We start from the raw sequence: 19,257 nt of genomic DNA on the forward strand, positions 1-19,257 counted from the left end.
TCGAACCATATATCTTTTGCTTAGTGTGTTAATAAATAAATAAAGTGGCTATGCTAATCTGTATCTTAATAATAAAACTTAAGCATGGATATGATAAATAGTTGCTCTGCCTAATTTGCACATTTTAAGTTCTCTCTCAAGTTTAGATATAACTGTTATAATTTAAAGCTTGCTCTAGACCTAAACTTGTGGGATGAAAACTTGATCTGAAGTCTAAGTTGTTAACGGATACGATATGGGAAGGTTGAGCTGCTGTTTATCTGTTCCTAGAGATGCTAGAATTCTGGAGAATTTTATCTTTGAAAATCTTTAAAATGTTGCATGATGAGTTCCTGTATGATGAGAGTTTAAATTCCTACCACAGCCATATATACATTCTGTTGATGCAAAAACTAGTCTGCAAACACAAAGGGCTAATACCCGATCCAAACGTTAAGGCGTGCCAGCCGATTTGACCTTACTATCGGCAAAGGTGATAACTCGAATACTTTAGTCCTGACAACAGCGATGCGCCCGGATGTCACGGCTAAGAGGTACTCACGCGGAACTTGAGGATACGCCGAGCTTGAGTCGACGAATTCCTAAGAACTCGTAATAAAAAGAAAACGTATGACGAAGTCGTCGAAAAGTAAATGCTGGAATATGAGTAAAAAACGTGTGTTTGATTGATTGATAGATGATGATTACAAGGTCCTAGGGCTTATATTTATACCCTGCTCAAAGAGCTACGACCAGACACGATTAGAATTCGAATTCCAAATTACACGGAACCCGTATACAAAACGATACGAATAACATAAGGAAATAATAAAACCATCCTTCGTGACAAACCGAAATTCCTCCACATGACAACTGGCAGCTTCCGGACTCCTCCTTCGCGTCATCGGCAATCCCCTTGCCATAGTCATCGGCAGACCCTTTTACTTGGTCATCGGCACCATATTACTGTCTGAGGACTTAGTCACATTCAACCTTTCCCTCATCGGCAACCATCCTTACCAGCAACCCGCATCGTACTGCCACCCTGTCCTGCCATCCTGGACACGTGCCCAAAAATGGTGTCAACACATGCCCCCCAGTTTCGGAGTATAAAACTATTAATGCTCCGAAATTCTCTGCAGTAATGATGTCTTCTCCGCAATTAATGCTCCTAATCTGGTAACCGACAACCTCAATCTGGGCAACTCTGATCCTAATCCTCCGCAGATCCCTCGAAATCCACAACTTCCCAAACGGGCATCTCTCTTAGTCGTACATCGGCAACAATACCGTTACAAAGATCTGCCGATGCTCTGCCCAGGATATTCGCAAAAACGGTTACTTCCCCTCTATCCGCCCATCGGCAGGACGACCGTTATAGAATATCACCGATGGACCGACCAGGAGATCGCGCACAGTAAAATATCTTTAGATAATGACCGCTTCCTGTCAAATCACCTGCACAATCCCTGGATTATCGTGCGAACAGTTACCATATCCACTTGAGTACCCTCGGGTTTCTCGGATGCGGCAAAGAAATAAGTCAGATTTGCCCTTGTCCATCTTGCCCTATAAATAGTTCCTTCTTGGGTACTCCTCCCCCATTACATTATTCTGCCATCCAACTTCACTTTTCCAGCGGCGGCGCCATTCTCAATCCTCAAGATCTCCGACAAGCATTCTTCTTCATCAACTCCGGCGTCTTCCAGCGTCCCCTTCACGACAAGATGGCCGTTGGCTTCGTCGTTCCTGAGGTCAGACTTCCATCTCATCTGCTGTACCTTTTTCCTGCATTCCTGTTCATCTGCGATTTACCTTACCGAATATTTTCCTTCTCCTTTTTCTTTGTATCTTTATTCCCCAAAACACTAGGAGTTATCCAACAAAATTGTCATTCCTACCGATCAACCACATCTTCAATGCCTCGGCCCTCTAGGGGATCCAGATCCAACCGACCTTATCAACGCAGAAACCAACAGGATTCCCTTTAGAGCTGAAAACTTTGCTCTAGATCTATGGAAGGACACCTTTCGCTCTTGGCCTAGCCCTAATGTAGGGTGGAAAGACTGGTTCTTGAGGGTCAGCAACTCTTATGAAGTTCAATGGGGTGAGAGGAAATTAGCTCAATGCATTAGGCTGTCCATTGCCGATATGCACAGGAACGAGTCATTGCTGATAGCCGCATCTTACTTTTGGTCAGACACTCTCAACGCTTTTGTTTTTGGCCATGGCCCTGCTTCTCCTACCCTTGCCGATGTAGCCATGCTTACTGGGTTAGACATATCTTCTGCCGATAGCACCCACTTTTTTGATACCGCCCCCAGTGCCAAAGTGGAGACTCGCGCTATCGGCGGCTGGTCAGGGTACATCCAGAAGTACCGCGGGAGAGGGCCTGTCACCATAAAGGAACAAACCACTTTTCTGAACATGTGGCTAGACAAGTTTGTATTCTGTGGTCGATCGGCAGGACCGACTTCTGTCTATCTATCGGCAGCAGAAAGACTGGCTAGCGGTGGTCAATTTCCTCTCGGCCGTTATTTGCTCGGCGCTGTTTATCACCTTCTTCATCAGGTAGTCCAGAAACTCCTGCTCGGCCAACCTATCGGCAACTTGGGAGGTCCTTGGTGGTTTATTAATATGTGGCTCAATCTGCACCTGCACAAGCGCCTCGATCTCAACTTGTTCTCTCAGCACTTCCCAAGAGATATAGCCGAGAACCATGTGTTGGGTGAAGAGGAATCGGCAACACGTGCCCCCCCCCGAACTTTGGCGAAGCTGTTATAGTTTTACCTGGTTCAGGGAACACTCCGGATCAGATCGGCCGATTCTTCGAAACGCTGTATGAGGGTCTGGCCAGAGATGAACGACCATGGCTGGCTTATGACGACCCAGATAGCATGCTCCCTCTGACCTTCAATCCGTTCGACGAAGCTCTTGATAGGGACAATGAGGTGATGATGGCAATCGTGACTCCCAGAGCCATACCAGTGAACTTCTTCGGCAGCACGAAAACCTCTCCCCAAACCTATGAATTTTATAATCCATCGGCATTAGCTCGCCAGCTAGCTTTCGGCCAATTGCCGATCGCACTTCCTTATGCCGATGTAATAAAGCCCAGAGAACCCATCGCTAACCTCCTCGAGTGGACTCGAGTAGCCCAGCTACCACCAAATGCCGATACAGATGTAGATCTGTCAGAATGGGTTCCAGCTGCCTTTATCACTCAAGCATACAAGCTATGGTGGGCAGAATGGAAGGAGAATCTATTCTGCAGATCGGCCCTCTCATACCGCGGCATGATCGACCCCGAATACGAAGTCCCTGACGACACTGTAAGTATTTTAAACCGATGTATCATTTTCCAATACTATTCCCATCGGTAACTTACCCCTGTATTCTTTTTGCAGATTGACAACACCCCCCCATCGGTTAGCAGGAGTGGCAAGCCGATCGACTTATTCCCATCAGGCCCGATCTCCTCAATCGGCCACAATGCTCCCACTCTGGCTTCCATCGTGCACCGGGGTGCGCGTCTCAAGAAAGTTACCACCAGGAAAACTCAGACATCACCAACGGTAACTGCTTCCACTCTGGCGCAAGCTTTCAAGGCAATCTGTTAAAACCCTTTTTTATTTATGCTGACTATCTTTATATTGGTTATCTGTGCTCATAAACTCTTTATCGTTGTTGCAGCAAACTGGTGCATCGGCAAAAGCCAAACGCCAAGGTGCTGATCCCCCCCAGTCTAGCGTCAGAAAGTGGCAACTCCTCCTCCTCCTCCGGTGTCTCCAATCCCGGTGGAATCTTCCCCTTCTCCTCCAGAAGTCCAGGCACAGCAAGCACCATCTCCTCAATCAATACAGGAAGCACCACAGATGGAAGAACCTCAGCAAGAAGAACCTCAAACGGCAGGTATGTCAGCTGACGTAGGTGAACAAACAACTGGCCCGGCAGGTCCAGTCATATCATCGGCGGTTTCCTCAATTCAAACAACTGTTGTTCCTCTTCCGGGTAACATATCCCAACAATACTCCTACCGATAAACTTATTTTCATTTATTCTTATAATCCTTCCTGTCTTCTTTTAGGCGATATCGTTCTATCGGCAACACTTGCCGATCAACCTGCAGCTCCATCGGCATCTCTGAGTCAAAGGCAGGAAATCGCCTTGAAGCAAGTAAGTCATCCACTTTTCCATCGGTATCATCTGCCGAAGTTTTGACCATAAAATTGACCTATTTCATTTTCATTTTCAGGAGCAAGATTCTCCCGACAGCTTGTTCTCCTTCGCTATTGATATCTTCGAAGAAGAAGGCGAGGAAGCAAGCTCCTCTCGGGCAGTTGGAATTGTATCGGCAGAAACCAGAGCTAGGCTGGAGGAGCTATCGGCCATACTTCATCAAGACACAACTCAACTGGTCGACGATTCTGACCCAGCCAAGGCTCTGTTCAAGACTCTTAGAGGCCAAATTCCTGCCGATGCCGAAGAAGCACTTTTCCACGCTGCACATCTAGAAAGCCGCCAGCTACAGTACCAGGGAGCTACTCGACGCCTTGCCGACAGAGCTGCTCAAATCCAGCTCTCTGAGGAGATGATGAAAGAAAAACTCTTAGCCGATGAGAAACATAAGAACATCGGCATCTTAAAGTCCTCAGGTGATGCACTGAAGCAGAAAATGTCTGATCTATCGGCAAAAAGAGAAGCTCTGCTGGCTGAACTCAAGCAAGTAGAAGACGCCCTGTCCCAAGCTCAGCAAGAAGATAGTCAACTGCCGGAGACCATCAAGCATCTTGAACAGGAACGAAACGTCCATGGTCGTAAAGCACTGCAACTGAAGAGGAAGCTGAAGCCGATCGAAGGTTCTGCCGATGACGATATCAAAGAGATAGAGACAGCCAACCAGATTCGGCTGCGCGCCATATCCGCAATCCAAGCGCTGCTGAACATCTGAAGCTTTCATCGGCGACACACCTTTGTTTCTCCGCTTTTAGCTTTTAGTCTAGCCGATAAGACTGTTATCGGCATCTTTTGAAACATTAAGCCTGCCCTTGAACATTTAAATTCAGCCGATAGGAGTGTTATCGGCACTTAACTTTTTATGCATCGATCCATATGCTGGGGTAGTACTTCTTCAAATATTTGCCATTTAACGCTCTGGGAAATTCAACTCCTTCGAGAGTTTCTAGAATATAGGCATTACCAGGAGCTGAGCGTTTTATCCGATAAGGACCTTCCCAATTAGGAGACCACTTCCCAAACTTTGAACTTTTAGTCCCGACTGGCAAAATCAACTTCCATACCAAATCCCCATCGGCAAACTCCTTAGCCTTCACTTTTTTATCATACCATCTGGCAACTCTCTTCTTATTTTCTTCTATACTCATTAAAGCCTTTAACCGATGCCCTGCTAAATCATCTAACTCATCGGTCATCAAAGTGGCATAATCATCGGCAGCCAATTGATCTTGAAAAGATAATCGCCTAGATCCAGCCTTAATCTCCCAAGGCAAAACTGCATCATGTCCATACACCAATTGATAAGGTGACACCTTGGTTGATCCATGACAAGCCATCCGATAAGACCACAGTGCTTCATTTAACAATGTATGCCACCGCCTAGGATTTTCTTCAATCTTTCGTTTAATAAGCTTGATAATTCCCTTGTTAGACGCTTCGGCCTGCCCATTGGCTTGAGCATAGTAAGGAGAAGAATTCAACACTTTAATTCCCATACCGATTGCGAATTCATCGAACTCCCCCGACGTGAACATGGTGCCCTGATCGGTAGTAATCGTTTGGGGAATCCCAAATCGGTAAATAATATGCTCCTTCACAAAATCAATCATATTGGCCGATGTGACTTTCTTCAAAGGAATAGCTTCGACCCACTTGGTGAAATAGTCAGTGGCAACTAGAATGAATTTATGCCCTTTGCTAGATGGTGGATAAATCTGGCCGATCAGATCGATGGCCCACCCCCGAAACGGCCAAGGTTTTATTATAGGATTCATAGCCGATGCGGGTGCTCTCTGGATATTACCGAACTTTTGACAACCTTGACATCCCTTGAAATATTTAAAACAATCTTCAAGTATGGTTGGCCAAAAATATCCATTCCTTCGAATCATCCACTTCATCTTAAAAGCTGACTGATGCGCTCCACACACTCCTTCATGGATTTCTCCCATCAAACTTCTGGCTTCATCATCACCCAAGCATCGGAGAAGAATTCCGTCGATAGTTCGATAATACAATTCATTTTCAAGGAGCACATACTTGGTTGCTTGAAATCGAACCCGTCTTTCAACTTTTTTGGATGGATCTTTTAGATAATCAATAATTTCCTCCCTCCAATCACCGGCACTGACTACCGATGTCGCATTAATCATTGGCTGATATCCCGAGGCATGCTGGGCTAACCGATTAGCGTCTTCATTATGCAATCGGGGAATATGCTCCAATCGGAAGTTCTTGAATTCCTTTAACAGTTGTATACTTCTCTCGAAATAGGTTATGAGAACTTCACTCCGGCATTCATAGCTTCCGGCCAATTGATTTATAACCAACATGGAATCTCCGAATACTTCAACAGCATCAGCACGAACTTCTCTTAACAACTCCAATCCCCTGATCAGAGCTTGATACTCAGCCTGATTATTTGTTGATGTAGCAACAATCGGCAAGGAAAATTCATACTTCCTCCCCTTAGGAGAAACTAATACAATGTCGATTCCTGCTCCCCGGTCACAGGTAGATCCATCAAAGAAGAGCGTCCAGGGTGCAATTTCCAAGGTTTCCACTAGACCGCAATGCTGAGTCACAAAATCGGCCATAACCTGCCCTTTGACCGCCTTAGCCGATTCGTAACGCAAATCGAACTCCGACAGCGCCAAAACCCATTTACCGATCCTACCACTCATAATCGGCATAGATAGCATGTATCGGACCACGTCATCTTTGCAAACAACAGCACATTCGGCCGACAACAGGTAATGTCTTAGCTTGATACATGAAAAATATAAGCATAAGCACAGCTTCTCAATGGCCGAATACCTGGTTTCAGCATCAATTAACCTCCTACTCAAATAATAAATTACCCTCTCTTTTCCTTCAAATTCTTGAACCAAAGCTGAACCGATAACTGATCCATCGGTAGATAAATATAATTTGAAGGGTTTCCCTTGTTGAGGTGGAACTAAAACTGGAGGGTTTACTAGATACCTTTTGATTTCATCTAGAGCCAACTGCTGTTCTTTTCCCCAAACAAACTCCTGATCGGCTTTCAATTTAAGAAGAGGACTGAAAGCACGAATTCTCCCAGATAAATTCGATATAAATCTTCTGATAAAATTCACTTTGCCGATCAAAGATTGGAGCTCGGTTTTATTGGTAGGGGCCACTATTTTATTGATAGCGTCAATAGATCTTCGACTAATTTCAATACCCCTCTGATGTACCATGAAACCAAGAAACTGCCCTGCCGATACACCAAATGCACACTTGTTGGGATTCATCTTCAATCCATGCTTCCTTGTGCACTCCAACACTCTTCGTAAATCGGCAAGATGCTTTGAGAAATCTCCAGACTTGACCACCACATCATCAATATAAATTTCTACGATCTTGCCGATGAACTCATGAAATATAAAATTCATAGCCCTTTGATAAGTAGCACCGGCATTCCTTAACCCAAAAGTCATGACTATCCATTCAAATAGTCCAACATGACCAGGACACCTGAATGCGGTTTTTGGAATATCCTCTTCTGCCATGAATATTTGATTGTAACCCGCATTACCATCCATGAAGCTGATGACCCGATGGCCAGCCGCAGCATCAACCAGTAGATCGGCGACAGGCATTGGATATCCATCCATCGGCGTAGCTTTATTGAGATTCCTGAAATCAATGCACACCCGAAGCTTCCCGTTCTTCTTGTAAACCGGGACGACATTGGAAATCCATTCAGCATACCGACACTGCCGAATAAACTTAGCTTCAATAAGTTTAGTGATTTCGGCCTTAATATCAGGTAGAATGTTAGGATTACATCGGCGGGCTGGTTGCTGATGTGGCCGAAATCCAGACTTAATGGGTAACCGATGTTCAACAATTGATCGGTCTAAACCAGGCATCTCTGTATAATCCCAAGCAAAGCAATCTTTATATTCCTTTAACAAACTAGTTAATTGCCTTTTACACTCAGGATCTAGTTTAGCACTAATAAAAGTAGGCCTAGGCTTATCACCACTTCCTATATCTACTTCTACCAAATCATCGGCCGATGTGAATCCCTGGCCTAATTTTCCATCATCGGCGAATCTATCCATTAAAAACCGTCGTCAGAACCGACTGCTTGGATCGGTGGAATCTCATAATCGGCAACTTTGAGAAAATCTTTCTCCCAAACTTCTCCTGAAATGCACCTAGTCTTTTCATAAGTATCCGCTTCTGCCGATGCGATAACATAAGAAGAATCCCCTGGGACGATCTCAATCTTGTCACCTACCCACTGAACCAAGCACTGATGCATTGTAGATGGGACACAACAATTGGCATGAATCCAATCTCTCCCCAATAATAAATTGTAGGCACCTTTTCCGCTGATCACAAAAAAGGTTGTCGGCAAGGTCTTGCTGCCGATGGTCAACTCCGCACATATCGCCCCCTTGACCGGAGACACGTTTCCCTCGAAGTCTTTGAGCATCATATCGGTCTTGGTCAAATCTTGATCCCCTTTCCCAAGCTTCCGATATACTGCATATGGCATAATATTAATAGCAGCCCCACCATCAACTAGGATCTTAGTCATTGGCTGCCCATCAACCCTTCCTTTGAGGAACAAAGCTTTAAGATGCTGCCTCTCGTTATCGGCAGGTTTCTCAAAGATAGCCGTCATTGGATCCAGAGCCAACTGAGCTATCTGATCAGAAAATCCCAACTCATCGTCACTAGCCGGTGCAAGAAACTCCATCGGCAACATGAATACCATGTTGACGCCTGCCGATGGACCTTCTTTCTTAGCGTCTGACGGCTGCCGACTCCCAGAGTTCTCTCCTTTATTTAGCTCTTCCTGCCTTTCACGTTGCAATCTCCTTTTCCGTGTCTTAGTTAATCCTTGAGGGCACCATGGAGGAAGTGGCCTTTGTCTTGCCGTCGGGCGTTGGTTCTCTCTTGACTCCATGCGATGCGTGTTAGTATCCCTGCAAAATATGAATTCATCGGGAACCCGCGCATCAGCCATTCTTTCAAGCTCCTCTTGGTTCCTGGGAAAATACTGGACACGGTCACCGAGCCGATCGCGAACGCTAAGCCTGCCCCCCATCCGATCATGAACTGACGCCCTTCCTCTGATCGGCCCATTAAATCGTCGTTCATCATCATGATAACGCCGATCGTTCCTGTCGTACCGATCATAACCGTTGCATTCAGGGCAGTCTCTGACAGTAGGAAGCTTGATATTTTCCTCCCAACAATGGATGAAGAATGGGCAATTCCAATGATCCCTGTGCCGATTCCACTCCTGTCGGCGTCTCTCTTCTTCCCGTTGATAATCTCCCTGCTGGCGCCGGTACCGATCTTCCCGTTGTTGCCATCTCTCTCGAGGCCTTCTATGAGTTATGACAATACCAGATCGAGGAATTCTTCCCGAGCTAGCTCCTTCCTGGACCAAGCCCTTACTTCTTGCATCGGCGGTAGTAACTTGATGCTGAGGATCTACCGATGCACTCTTCTCAGCTGTCTCCGACGTTAAGACCATAGCCTTCCCCTTAGCATCCAACATGTTCGTCGGGAAAGGATGTTGGTCTATCTTCATCGGCTTCTGGGCTTTGGAACTATCAAACTTGATTCTCCCTGACTCTATGGCCGATTGCAGCTGTTGTCTAAATACTTTGCACTCATTGGTATCATGTGAAGTTGCATTATGCCACTTGCAATATCTCATCCTCTTCAACTCCTCTGCCGACGGGATCACGTGGTTAGGTGACAATTTGATTTGACCTTCCTGAAGTAGAAAGTCAAATATCCTATCGGCCTTGGCGGTGTCAAATGCAAACTTCTCTGGTTCCTTCTGCCCAAAAGGACAAGACATCGGCTTCTTGTTTTTTACCCATTCTGCCAAACCGATTACTGGTTCTTCATCGGAATCTGAGCTTGTTACTTCATCAACAAATGAGACTTTCTTATTCCATGCCCTCTTAGGCTCGAAAGGCTTGATGTCTTGATCAGATATCCTCTGCACCAAGTGACTTAAACTTTCAAACTCCTGAGAGGCATACTTATCCCTGATGTGTGGCAACAAACCCTGGAAAGCCAAATCGGCTAGCTGCCGATCATCCAGAACCAGGCTATAGCATTTATTTTTGACCTCTCGTATCCTCTGCACAAATCCCTCAACCGACTCATCATTACGTTGCCTCAACTTGACCAAGTCGGTGATCTTCTTCTCATGAACCCCCGAGAAGAAATATCTGTGGAATTGCTTCTCTAGATCGGCCCAAGTAATTACTGAATTGGGAGGCAATGATATGAACCAAGTAAAGGCCGATCCAGACAATGATGATGAAAATAGGCGAACCCTCAATTCGTCCCTGTTACCAGCCTCTCCACATTGAATAATGAACCTGTTGACATGCTCCATGGTTGACGTGTCGTCCTGTCCGGAAAACTTTGTAAAATCCGGTACTTTGTACCGATGTGGAAGCGGGATCAAATCATACGCTGGAGGATACGGTGTCCGATAAGAATAAGTGTTGACTTTGGGTTTTATCCCAAATTGTTCCCTCATTACTTCGGCAATCTTATCGGCCCAATACGCATCAGCATCTTGCCGATGAGGCGGCTGCGGATCTGGCATTTGGTGGCGAACCTCCACGTGTCTGTTCGGGACGTGACCTGTATGGAACATCGTATTGGTCACCTGTCCTCCAATCTGCGGACTACCAAACTGCTGTCCACTGATTGGCTGTCCTCCGAGTTGCTGTCCAAAATTTATTGGCTGGTTGGGAATTCCCTGACCTTGGAACCCGGGATAAACCTGCCCTAGTCTGATAACCCTGCTGGGGTGACTGTGGAAAGGCTTGCTGTCCAAGCCATCCATTATTAGCGTTCATCGGCATAGGTGCTGCCGATGATTGGTAATTGGGTACTGTCGTTGAATTGACATACCCTGACTGGGCCATAGGCCTCTGTTGCACCAGCATTGATTCTGCCGATGCGTTAGGCATCTGGAACATTGGATCTTGAGGATTTCCGGTGTGAGGCCTTGCAGTAGTAGTTGTGGTATACCGAGGACTCTGGTTCACCGGAACATTGGAAGGTACCGATGTCATAGGAGTTTTGCCCCTCATGTCAGTTATCTGTGATGTTCCCGGCGTCAACTCTGGAGGCATACCATAACCCCACCAGTTAGGAGGAAGAGTTAACCCCGACATTGCCGATGCCAACATATCTGTTGTCAGTTTATGCTGCCCAACTGAAATTTGTGGATTGGTTACCATCGGCATAGATAGTGCACCAGTAGTCCCCAATGTACTCGGAGGAACGGCAGACTGTGCACTCGCACTTGTCAAGGCAGCCGATGGAGCCGTGACCTCTGGTGCCGTGGGTTGATGATGGGAAGGGCCCACATAATCCGGCGGGATTTGTCCTTCCTTGAAGGTTCTTGCCATGGCGTTGAAAACCGTATTAGACAGTACACCAGCTTGGTTAATCAACGCTCGATTGATGGCATTATCAACCATGTCTTGAAGCTTGCCAGGATTGGCGTCAAAGGTGACCTGCCGTGGTGCCGGCAGTGCATCTTTCTGGACCACCTCGCCGCTCCTGTTTATGCTGAAAGACTTCAGGCATTGCTGCTTGAAATCTTCCATAGCTTGGGCAATAGCTTGCTTCTGCTCATCCTTGAGGTTAGCTTCCGTCACGGGGATGACGTTGTCTTGATCGAGGTCAGAGATCGACATGTTGATCTTGATCTTGAATCTGTCCCACTGGGCGTGCCAGAAGATGTGTTGATGCAAAAACTAGTCTGCAAACACAAAGGGCTAATACCCGATCCAAACGTTAAGGCGTGCCAGCCGATTTGACCTTACTATCGGCAAAGGTGATAACTCGAATACTTTAGTCCTGACAACAGCGATACGCCCGGATGTCACGGCTAAGAGGTACTCACGCGGAACTTGAGGATACGCCGAGCTTGAGTCGACGAATTCCTAAGAACTCGTAACAAAAAGAAAACGTATGACGAAGTCGTCGAAAAGTAAATGCTGGAATATGAGTAAAAAACGTGTGTTTGATTGATTGATAGATATCCTGATTACAAGGTCTTAGGGCTTATATTTATACCCTGCTCAAAGAGCTACGACCAGACACGATTAGAATTCGAATTCCAAATTACACGGAACCCGTATACAAAACGATACGAATAACATAAGGAAATAATAAAACCATCCTTCGTGACAAACCGAAATTCCTCCACATGACAACTGGCAGCTTCCGGACTCCTCCTTCGCGTCATCGGCAATCCCCTTGCCATAGTCATTGGCAGACCCTTTTACTTGGTCATCGGCACCATATTACTGTCTGAGGACTTAGTCACATTCAACCTTTCCCTCATCGGCAACCATCCTTACCAGCAACCCGCATCGTACTGCCACCCTGTCCTACCATCCTGGACACGTGCCCAAAAATGGTGTCAACACACCCTTGCTTTCCAAACGATTCACATGTAGTCTTGCTATGCTGCTGCTATGTTTTTCTTTATGACTTTAGATATGTTCCATGTTTTATAGTTCTCATTAGTGCATGATTTCTTTTAGGCTGCGGCACAAGAGAGCTTGCTGCCCCCTAGGACTGTTGCAGCCCGATCAACTATTAACATGACCACCTCAACAAATGATACACATGTAATTTTGCAATGCTGCAACAATATTTCTCTATGATTTAAATATGTCCCATGTTTTATAGTTCTCATTAGTGCATTATTTGTTTTAGGTTGCAGCACAAGAGAGCTTGCTGCCCCCTAGGACTGTTGCAGCCCGATCAGCTATTAACATGACCACTACAACAAATGATACACATGTAATTTTGCAATGCTGCACAATATTTCTCTATGATTTAAATATGTTTCATGTTTTGCAACTCTCATGACTGTATCTTAAGTTCAGGCTGGAACTGGTGAGAGCTTGCAGCCCCTTAGACATGATGTTGCCCATTCATCTAGGAACAAGAGAACTACACCAAAAAATGATGGCCCTCGCTTTTCTCATGATAACCTTGTAATTTTCTTGTCTTCATGCATTAATTTATGGTTTCATATATGTTGCTTTAAAATTTTTATGAGCGCATTATTTATTTCAGGTTGGCAGCGATGTGATATTATTTGCTATGTTGAGATCTGATTTACCTGTGGCTAGGGGAACAGTCACATCAACTAATCCAAACACCATGGTAGGAGGCGAGCCACTTGGGAATGAATACTGTGAAGTAGTTGTTAATGTTGTGATGAAAAGAGATGCTCTGCTGCGCCGAGCTTATGGCGACGTGCAGACTATGGCTAGTGCTCTCAAGATGACCATCACATGGCCATACAATAAAGTAACAAACTACACTTGACATAATTTTTATTTTGCTATGATCTAAGATGCATGACCAATGTTCTTAATTATTAATCCTATATGTGTAGCTTAAGGAATGCAAGAAGAAGGCATCTGGACCTCTCAAGAGCACTGTAGGTATGTTCCTAATTTTATTTCATCAATCTATAAAACTTAGTGCCAACTTGTAATATCCTAGTGAGCAAATTACTGCTCAGTTTTGTTTATTTGAATAAGAGCAGAGGTGCTCTTTCCTATGGCTTTCATAGTATTTTCTAAGTCATGAACCACACTAATCTTGTGAAATAGTTCCTACCCACTAACCATCATATCTTCCAGACTTTATGTGCTTCTATGTTCTCATTTTCTCTTTGCTAAAATTACTGCAAGGCACAAACCAGAACCATGTTTCTCTTAGCTGATGTAATTTACTGTTCTAATTTAAACTTCACTGAATGTTACAGACATTTGTCACACCAAATGAGGTCTATAGTTTCTGATTACATGGTTCTGTTTTCCAGGAAGTGCTCCAAACTAGCCTTTGACTTGAGTTTCTAGAATATTATTCTACTGATGGATGAGCTCTACCTTTGGTAAGTCATTCCTTTTGGCTTTGACTTCTTAGTCCTAGAAATGAGATTCTGTGCACAAACCTGAGAATCGAAAACACAAAGTAGTAGTGTCTAATTCTTTTGGTGCTTGACCTTGCTGGGTGTGTGATGTATGACAAGACAAATATATTTGGTGGTCCACTTTTGCTGGATGTAATGTAAGGACAAATTTGGATATTATATGTATGTGGCTTCTGTATCTTCATGACTTGTGGACACTATAATAAGATTTCGATAATGTTATTATATGTGCTAAAAATTATATTTTTTTGTACATTAATGTTGATGCAAAACTGATCTGCAAACACAAAGGGCTAATACCCGATTCAAACGTTAAGGCGTGCCAGCCGATTTAACCTTACTATCGGCAAAGGTGATAACTCGAATACTTTAGTCCTGACAACAGCGATGCGCCCGGATGTCACGGCTAAGAGGTACTCACACGGAACTCGAGAACACGCCGAGCTTAAGTCGACGAATTCCTAAGAACTCGTAATAAAAGGGAAAAAGTATGACGAAATCGTCGAAAAAGTAGGTGCTGGAATATGAGTAAAAACGTATGTTTGATTGATTGATAGATGTCTCATTACAAGGCCCTAGGGTTCATATTTATACCCTGCTCAAAGAGCTACAACTAAACACGACTAGAATTCGAATTCCAAATTACACGGAATCCGTATACAAAACGACTTAAATAAATAAGGAAATAACAAAGTTATCTCCCGTGACAAACTAAAATTCTTCCATAAACCGATCAGCAGTCTCCGGAATCCTCCTACGTGTCATCGGCAGACTCCTTGCCATGGTCATCGGCAGACTCCCCTATTATAGCCATCGGCATAAACACATCACTGCCCGTGGACTTAGTCACATTCGACCTCTCCTTTATCGGCAACCATCCTCATCGGCAATTCATCCTGTAAACAGCATCCTGGACACGTGCCCAAAAACGGTGTCAACACATGCCCCCCAATTTCGAAGTATAAAACTATTAATGCTCCAAAATTCTCCGAAGTAATGATGCCTTTTCCTGCAATTAATGTTCCTAATCTGGTAACCAACAACCACAATCTGAACAACTCTGATCCTATTCTTCCGCAGATTCCTCGAAATTCCCAACTTCCTAAACGGGCGTTTCTCTCTCAACCGTACATCGGCAATATTACCGTTACAAAGATCTGCCGATGTGCTGACCAGGACGTTCGTACAAATGGCTACCTCCCCTTTATTCGCCCATCGGCAATATGACCGTTATAGAACACTGCCGATGGACCGACCAGGAAATCTCGCGCAATAAAATATCTTCAGATAATGACCGCTTCCCGTCAAATCACCTGCACAATCCCTTGATTACCGTGCGAACAGTTATCATATCTACCTGAGTACTCTCGGATTTCCCGGATGCGGCAAAGAGATAAGTTAGATTTGCCCTTGCCCATTTTGTCATATAAATAGTTCCTTCTCGGGTACTCCTTCCCCATCACATCATTCCACCACCCCAACTTTACTTTTCCAGCGGCGGCGCCATTCGAAACTCCCAAGACCTCCGACAAACACTCTTCCTCATCAACCCCGGTGCCTTCAAACACTCTCTTCGCAGCAAGATGGCCATTAGCTTCATCGTCCCTGAGGTCAGATCTCCATCTCGTCTCCTGTATATTTTTCTCGTATCCCTGTTCATCCGCAATTCATTTTACTGAATATTTTCCTTTTTCCTTTTTCTTTTGTGTTCCCTTTACGCCCAAAATCATTAGGAATTGTCCAACAAAATTGTCATCCCCACCGATCAACCACACCTTCAATGCCTCGGCCCTCTAGGGGACCCAGATCCAACCGACCTTATCAATGCAGAAACCAACAGGATCCCCTTTAGAGCTAAAAACTTTTCTTTAGATCTGTGGAAAGACACCTTCCGCTCTTGGCCCAGCCCTACCGTAGGGTGGAAAGACTGGTTCTTGAGGGTCAGCAATTCTAATGAAGTCCAATGGGGTGAAAGGAAGCTAGCCCAATGCATCAGGCTATCCATTGCCGATATGCACAGGAACGAGTCGCTGTTGATAGCTGCGTCTCATTTTTGGTCAGATACCCTCAATGCTTTTGTCTTTGGCCACGGCCCTGTTTCTCCCACTCTTGACGATGTAGCTATGCTCACTGGTCTAGACGTGTCTTCTACCGATAGCACCCACTTCTTTGATACCGCTCCTAGTGCCAAAGTGGAGACTCGCACTATCGGCGGTTGGTCAGGGTACATTCAGAAGTATCGTGGGAAGGGGCCTGTCACTATAAAGGAACAAACCACCTTTCTGAACATGTGGCTGGACAAGTTTATATTCTGTGGTCGATCGGCAGGACCGACTTCCGTCTATTTATCGGCAGCAGAGAGACTGGCTAACGGTGGCCAATTTCCTCTCGGCCGATACTTGCTTGGCGCTGCTTACCATCTTCTCCACCAAGTAGCCCAGAAACTCCTGCTTGGCCAGTTCATCGGCAACTTGGGAGGCCCCTGGTGGTTTATTAATATGTGTCTCAATCTGCATTTGCATAAGCGCCTTGACTTCAACTTGTTCACACAGCACTTCCCAAGAGATATAGCCGAAAATCATGTGTTGGGTGAAGAGGAATCGGCAACACGTGCCCCCTTGAACTTTGGCGAAGCTGCCATAGTGCTACCTGGTTCAGGGAGTAATCCGGATCAGATCGGCCGATTCTTCCAGACTCTGTATGAGGGTTTGGCCAGAGATGAACGACCATGGTTGGCTTATGATGACCCAGACAGTATGCTCCCTCTAACCTTCAATCCATTTGATGAAGCTCTTGATAGGGATAATGAAGTGATGATGGCAATTGTGACTCCCAGAATCATACCAGTGAATTTCTTTGGTAGCACAAAAACCTCTCCCCAAACCTATGAATTTTACAATCCATCGGCATTAGCCCATCAGCTAGCTTTCGACCAGTTGCCGATTGCACTTCCTTATGCCGATGTGATAAAACCTAGAGAACCCATCACCAACTTTCTTGAGTGGATTCGAGTAGCCCAACTACCACCAAATGCCGATACAGATGTGGATCTGTCAGAATGGGTTCCAGCCGCCTTTATTACTCAGGCATACAAGCTATGGTGGGTAGAATGGAAAGAGCATCTATTCTGCAGATCGGCCCTCTCATACCGCGGCATGATCTACCCCGAATACGAAGTCCCCGATGACACCGTAAGTATTTCAAACCGATGTTTCATTCTTTTTTTTTAAATACTATTTCCATCGGTAGCTTACCCTTGTATTCCTTTTGCAGGTTGACAACATTCCCCCCGTCGGTTAGCAGGAGTGGCAAGCCGATCGACTTGTCTCCATCAGGACCGATCTCCTCAATTGGCCATAATGCTCCCACTCTGGCTTCCGTCGTGCATCGGGGTGTACGCCTCAGGAAAGTCACCACCAAGAGAACTCAGACATCACCAACGGTAGCTGCTTCCACTTTGGCGCAGGCTTTCAAGGCAATTTGTCAATCCTTTTTCTTTTATACTGACCATCTTTATATCGGCTATATCTGTGCTTATAAACCCCTTTTCGTTATTGCAGCAAACCGGTGCATCGGCAAAAGCCAAGCATCAAAGTGCCGATGCCCCCCAGTCTAGCCAGCCAAAGAGAAAGGGCACCAAAGGTGCTAAGGCTGGAACAAAGCGCCAGAAAGTGGCAACTCCTCCTCTTCCTCCGGTGTCTCCAATTCCGGTGGAGTCTTCTCCTTCTTCTCCAGAAGTCCAGACACAGCAAGTACCGTCTCCCCAACCAATGCAGGAAGCACCACAGTTGGAAGAACTTCAGCAAGAAGAACCTCAGTTAGAAGCACCCCAATCAGAAGATGTACCGGCCGATGTAGGAGATCAAACTACCGATCCAGCAGGTTCAATCATACTATCGGTAGTTTCCTCACTTCAGACAAGTATTATCCCTCCTCAAGGTAACGTACTCTCCTCAAAATTGCTGTCGATGAGCTTCTTCTTTTCGATCTTATAACCTTTTCTGTTAACTTTCAGCTGACGTCGTCCCATCGGCAACACTTGCCGATCAACCTGTAGCTCCATCGGTATCTTTCAGTCAAAGGCAAGAAATTGCCTTGAAGCAAGTAAGTCATCCAACTTTCCACTAGTATTGTCTGCCGAAGCTCTGACCATAAAAATGACTCATTTCATCCTCACTTTCAGGAACAAGATTCTCCCGACAGCTTATTCTCCTTCGCCATTGATATCTCCGAAGAAGAAGGTGAGGAAGCAAGCTCCTCTCGGGCAGTTGGGACTGTATCGGCAGAAACCAGGGCTAAGCTGGAAGAGCTATCGGCCATACTTCATCAAGACACAACTCAACTGGTCAACGATTCCGACCCAGCCAAGGCCCTGTTCAAGACCCTTAGAGGCCAAATTCCTGCCGATGCTGAAGAAACCCTCTTTCAGGCTGCACACCTAGAAAGCCGCCAGCTGCAGTATCAGAGAGCCACTCGGCGCCTTACCGATAGAGCTGCTCAAATCCAGCTCTCTGAGGAGATGATGAAAGAAAAACTCTTCAGGTGATGTACTGAAGCAGAAAGTCTCTGATCTATCGGCAAAAAGAGAAGCCCTGATGAGGACATCAACACCAGCGATACATATCCTACATCCACCAGCGATACATATCCTACATCCTCTCCGACACAACCTATAGCTGGTCCTCTTACTCGTGCTCGTGCCCGTCAACTCAACCTTCAAGTAAGTTCAGCTTTAAACTCTTGTCAATCATGTTTAGACAATGGAGACACGTGCACTTTGGTGTTGCTCAGGAATAATGGACAAGATCAGCAAGGGAAGGTTCAACTGCATTCAGAATTTGAGGCAACACCAACTTCAAGGGCTGATTGCATATGGGAAGAGTGATAACTTAACAAAGGTGATTGGAGATCAGGTCCAAGCCTCCACAACATCCTCTGTCAAGTTACCACGTCGTTTCTAAAGCAAGGAAACAAAGAGTCCAAACCCAACACGTTTTGGGAGTTGGATTCGGACTGGAAAATAACTCTAACTTGTATGGATCACCACGACG

Source organism: Sorghum bicolor, unplaced genomic scaffold, assembly GCF_000003195.3.
Source record: "Sorghum bicolor cultivar BTx623 unplaced genomic scaffold, Sorghum_bicolor_NCBIv3 super_40, whole genome shotgun sequence".
NCBI classification, from domain to species: domain Eukaryota; kingdom Viridiplantae; phylum Streptophyta; class Magnoliopsida; order Poales; family Poaceae; genus Sorghum; species Sorghum bicolor.